The 6,253-nt window shown below is 33.5% G+C and overlaps 1 pseudogene; it reads right to left on the bottom strand.

The window, feature by feature from the left end:
• Positions 1-4,266: 4,266 nt before the first annotated feature.
• On the bottom strand, positions 4,267-6,253 carry LOC148586694 ((-)-germacrene D synthase-like; annotated as a pseudogene).

Raw genomic sequence — 6,253 nt, 5'->3', positions numbered from 1 at the left:
AAATTAATTTCCTGGCATGCAAACGACATTAATTTATGCCAATTTTATGACATCAATTTTAATGTCGTTTGAACAGTAAACAACAATAAATTTTATGACATTAATCCTTCAAATGTCATTAAATTATTTTATATATTTAAAAATTATTATTATTAATTCATTGTTTTTATGGTAAATATATTATAAGTCATTGAGTCAACACGTCAAAACTGTAAAATGCCTAAGTTTTTTTTTTTTTTTTTTTTTTCCTGGTCAATCAAAACTGCAATAAAATTCCTACCGTTATATATGAAAAATATATAATATTTTCTGTATATTTTATAATTAGGTTAATATTAAAATATTCTCTATTTATAGGTTGATTGTAATCAAATATTGAGATTGTAATCAAATCAAGGGGATTTGATTACTATAATTGTATTTAGACATTACCCTAGAAATAGTGACGTTTGTATTATAAACAAATCAAGTTAATGCGTACAATATAACCTTAAGGGGTATTCCAAGTGGTACGTGGAGGTAGGTATCTAACACTAAATTACCTGTAAAGTTCTTTGTGTTCATTTTCTATATTACTTCTGCTCATATTTTCGCATCTTCATTATTTCAACATGGTAACAGAGTTATTTCAAAGTCCAAGTTTATCAACAAGTCCCGGCAGGATGACTGTAACATTATTTCAACACTCAAAACCTTTATCAGCAGGACAACTGTAACAACGTATTAGTGATAACCAGTTGTCGCTAACCATTATTAGAGACAAATTTTGATGTCATTGAAAGCTGAAATTCTTGTACGTGAACTCCATCAATGAAATTGTGAAAGCTTTCAGTCACTCTCGGATTTTATTTCTTAAACCAAATACCTTAAGATAAACAAAAAGAAATAAATAAATAGGAAACCCAGTACTGTCGATTGGAGTTTATGCTTCGGCCTCGTGTCCATGCATAATGCATGATCCATGTGAATTTAAACCCAAAAATTGATGCCTTAAAACTTCACTTTCAACACTATTAATCCATTTTCCCTTTCCTTTTTTCCCTAATTTGATTTTTTTTTTTAAAAAAAAAAGAACTACTTATGGACCAATATATATATATATGGGACTGTTTGTATAATTAAAGATACAAGAGCTGAGTCAGACACTGACAGAATACTCCAAGCACTGAACCAGAAAAGCAATTGAAACTACAAGGAACTCATCCATCCAAATTATCCAAAAGACTGCAATTTCTGCAAAATATCGAATTTTCCCTCAAATAATCCAGTATCAAGTTAGAAATATTCGTAAATCAATCAAATAAATTGAAATAATCACGGAGAAATATATTTTAAAAGCAATTAGCTGAGGATCTTTAGGGCTCAAAACCGTAATTAACGAAGTTGATTGTTCAAAAACAGAAAATGAACTGGTCCACCACAACTGAAGGATCTTCCAATGAAGTCTGTTTTCCCTGCATGACCTATATATATATATAGGGATATTTTTCCTTTTTGGGCCTAGACAAACTTGGGCCAATAAATAGCCCGAGATAGATGGGCCGGCTATAAGGGAACATGGTCCAAAGCATCAAGCCCAAAGGATATTCAGCTCGCCCGGAAGACTCACGCCTGAAGCCAAGATCCTTAACGTCAGGGTATGCCCTTCCATGTAACGCATATTTGGAACAGGTTCGCCAGCTGGAAAGGAATCCAACATAAGAATAAAGGGCACCATCAGGAAAATATTAATTTATACACTGCACTGGCCTAAAGAACCGGCCTAGGCAGTACACGTGTCAGAGGTCCCCCCACTTACTCTTTCCCTTCACTCCCTTTACCCCTAGGCTTAATTTATTAATCTTAGACTTAGTCATATTAACCATTAGAGAAATGAAGTAAATGGAGAAGGAGCTGGAAAGGTAACTTTTGGACACAGTGAAGAAGCCTAAAAAAAGTTGAAAGAAGAATGAAGAAAGGAGATCCAGAAAACAAGAAGGCAACAAATAGAGAGAAAAGAAGGCAGGTTAATAGGAGAGTTTGTGTTGTAATCTTGTCAATACTTTGAATAAGATTAGAGCAATTCTCACAATGGACGTAGGCTCATTTGAAGTCGAACCACTTCAATTCTGGTGTGTTTATTTATTGTTCTAATTATCATTTCCATTCTACAACCTCGTCAACTTAAAAGGTCAATCCAGGCCCATTACAAGAACCCCAAATCTGTAAGAAAGCATGCAATAAATCACCATACATATATATATATATATATATATATATATATAACAATCTACCAATTTTATATATATATATATATATATATATTGAAATGAAAAGAAACCCTCTGCCCAAGAACATGCATGCTTATAATTAGACATCGGCTAGCCTAGGATTATTAATTGGTAGATTGTTTTCAAAGGTATGGATATTGGGTGGGTCCTCTTAGAGTCACATTGTGCGGTTGAAATGGAAGCCAGCGAATTATAAATTTCTGATACTGCCAATTAACAAATTTCATTGGGGGCAAAATTTTGTATTTTAAGTAGGAGTGAAAATGCGGATGCAGATAATAGTAATATTTATATTTGCATTTGCAAAATGCGGATAATGATTTTTTATATCCGCATCCGCATTTGCATTATGCAATTACTATCCACATCTGCGCGTTTAATGCGAATATTATCCGCTATTCACATTGAGGTAATGAGTGTTTTGAGTAATGCTATAAGTCTTCTTAGAGTCCTCCTAGAGTCATTCCAAATGTGATGTGGCTTTTAAAATTACCGTTGAATTTGATATTTAATTTATTGACTTTTGATCTATTTGTGATTTTAAAAGCCACATTACATTTGAGATCATGACTTTAAGAGTACTCCAAGAAGACTTATAGCATTACTCGAGCATTTTAAACCTTGAAGTTGTCAGTCACTAATTATTGCTTCTAGTAAATACGAAAAAAAAAAAAAAAAAAGGCATTATTTATACTTAAACACTATTATTCATATCACACTTGCTAATCATTTTGCCAATAAATTTTCATCACATATATTATTTAATATTTAGCTTCAAGTAAATCTATAGCGGGTGACGAGAAAAAAAAAAAATTAAATGATAATAATAAAGGAATAACATATAAGGCAATTAAATCAGAACAAATCAGAAGAGTTTCCTAAAAGTGAAATCCTACAACATAATCCAGCAAATATAAGAAACATAAATAATATATATATATATATATATATATATATATATATATATATATATATATATAAAGAAATGTAGATGCAGATATTATCTGCATACCCTAAACCCGCTATTCGCATCCGCATCCGCATATGCAGATAGCGAACAGCGGATTGCAGAGAAGTGTGGATAGCTGATGCGGGCGGTTATCATCCTCCCACATTTTCAAGCCTAATTTTAAGCAGGCATAGAGAGGATTGGAGGAACGGACTCGCTTGATAAGAATAAAATTCATTTATGATAATTGATAATTAATAGTGATTTAAATCACCATATTGATATATATAATTAGGGTTTCAACCGCGTGCAACTACATAACATATCTCTAAGAAAATAAAAAGAAAAACTAGTCATTTTCAACCCCAATACTCTTAGAGGAATAGGTGGAGCTTTAAGAGTATAATAGAGGCACATTTTCCTTATTCTTGTACGAATGCATCCATTTCTGTAAAAAATTGTCCTTTTTTTTTTTTTTTTTTTCATAAGAGTTTCAATTCTACATACAAATGAAATTTTTTTTAAAATGTGGAAGTAAAAAATAAGAGGGGGGTGGGGATGGGGTGGTTAGGTGGGGGTGATAACTTATGGTGAAGGGTAGCAGTAGCTATACCCCTCAAGGAGTCTCCAGCCAACTCTCTTCTTGTGCTGCCTCACAAGGATTGATTGGCCTCCCTTACAGGAGAGGTGCGGCCAGCCCCCTTTGAGTTGGAATTGGAAGGAAGATCAATTTCATACAAAAGGCTTCTAACTGCAAGGAGTTTTGAGATTTTATATAAATATATAACAAGGCTTATAAAGGCTTTCCCAAAATCGATGATTAGTTTAGTAATTTTCTCAAATAATCTTCCTTTCGCCAATTATTTAATCCATTTCACTGTAAACGTCTAGGAGTGCCCGGTAACACACTTTCATGTACTCCGGAAGTTGATATGTGGCACCAATAGGCAATATCCCTCGTGTAAAGTGGGTTGATTTTATGAATTGACTTTTCCAATTAATGTAACAATGGAAAGAATAAAGAAATGGTAATAACATATGTGAACTTCACCCAAAATAGCTAAAATGAGAGAGTGTCAATCTCAACCTCTCGATTGCTTGAGTAAAGAGCTCAAGTTCTTCAAATGTGCCATGCACATCATAGATGTCATCAATAACGGAGGTCATGGCTTTGACTTTGGCTAGTATCCTCCTTGAAGAAATAATTAGCCTCAAATTAAAGCACACTCCCAATATCCAAAAGTAACATTCAACCATTCTGTCTCTAATAAACGGTAGCTTACTTGTAACATTTAAGTCTTTCCACCACCAATAAACATAGCCTCATAGAATCATATTAACATGATGTACTTATGTAAAAGCTTAAGCTGATAATAAGATGTAAATTTAATCTTTTAACAAATACATGGCTTGATACCTAACCATGTAATGTCAGAAAGTTCTTTCTGGTGCAATTTCTGCAATAGGTTAAAATCCAACTTTGCGAAGGTAAGAAGCACTTTATTATGTGAAGCATCTTGTTGGTAGATAGAAAAGTAATGTCTTGCCTCTAACCTTGGTAGTCCTTTGCGGATAGACTGCGTTAAGGCATGGCTTACTTGTGCTGCAAGAGGATCGAGGGCTTAAATGGGATGCTACTGACTCAAGATGCGTGGCAATAAAGACAAGTGCTTCGTCAAGTATATCTTCATCATGCACCCTGAGATGTGTAGCTTCATACAAGCTTAACATTCCTTGAAATTCCCTTTGTTGTCCTTAAAGTTGGCGTACATATCTACTTCCTGATCCAAGCATGCACATAAAATGAGTCAAGCATATAATGATATAGAAAAGAGTAATATATATTACTATTTACACAAATTTATTTTACTCATTTGATATAGACGGTTGTCATAACATGTTTTAAGGTGCTTACACTTCTGTTATTTTTAGTATCTTATATGGGAAGCCACTTAGACTATGCAAAGTCATTTATATAACATGAAGGTAATAAATCGATGTAAAGCGTAGCATTACTCGAAAAATTATGCCCTTGGCTCATGTTTGAGCTCATATTGAAGTATGTACTATGTTAAATGAAACACCGATTCTACATAAAAGTATTGTTTGTGCAGATTAAGTTTTCCTAATAGAAATGAAAGAAGAGTTGTCTAAAACAATAAAAAGAAACAAGCACTCGTGAAGGAAAAAAAAAAAAAAAAAAAAACATACCATGCGAAATTTAACATCCTTGTTGTCGGAGTAATTGTAACCGAAGAGCAATAGTGTAAAGGTCATCATCATCATCATCTTCATGGTGATCATAGTCAGGAAGAGTGTTGTGCAATTGTTTCAAAATTTGTTGAATCTCACTTTCAAAATGGAATCTAAGCGCTGAATTGCGTCAATGAATTTCAGTTTTTGTGAAGACTTTTCACCTGGAGCCATAAGCATCTTCCTCACTTCTTCCTTCAATTCCTCAACTTGTTGCTTTATTTTCTCATGATCAGTTTCTTGTACGAGCAAATTGAAGAATAAAAACTAGGACCGAGTAGGATAAATAAGATTAAAATAGTGTAAAAAATTATTATATGAAATAGAAAAGCTTAATGTTACTGTAAAGTAAAAAATTTAATAAAAAGTTTAATTGTGCATGAACATGTAAACATGTTAGCACATGCAGACGTACATATTGATTGATATGCATATATTTTTACCAAGAAGTCAGAAGCATATGTGAGGAAATGGTTAATTACCCCAAATGCTAGGATGAAAATTTGCTAGCAGTTAGGGATGAAGCAGTTAGAGCTGAAACTTGAACAGACATTTTCTGCTCTTAATATTTGAAGTAGCTAGGCTAGGCACCTTAAATATTATGTGCTTTCTTTGGGGGGCTAGTCTGAGAGAAAGGGTTTTACGTGGGCAGCTACTTATAGAAATACCCAAGGCGTCTAGATCGCACAAACTCGAATCATATACCGCGAAAACGAAATGATTGGCTTAGCTTCGAACCGACACTTCTTGTGGCTAAGATTGGAGGAAGAGCCAGAGACAT

Source organism: Corylus avellana, chromosome 3 (assembly GCF_965113065.1).
Source record: "Corylus avellana chromosome 3, dhCorAvel1.hap1.2, whole genome shotgun sequence".
Lineage (NCBI taxonomy): Eukaryota > Viridiplantae > Streptophyta > Magnoliopsida > Fagales > Betulaceae > Corylus > Corylus avellana.
The sequence above is the reverse complement of the archived record's forward strand: the minus strand, read 5'-3'. Positions and strand labels throughout refer to the sequence as shown.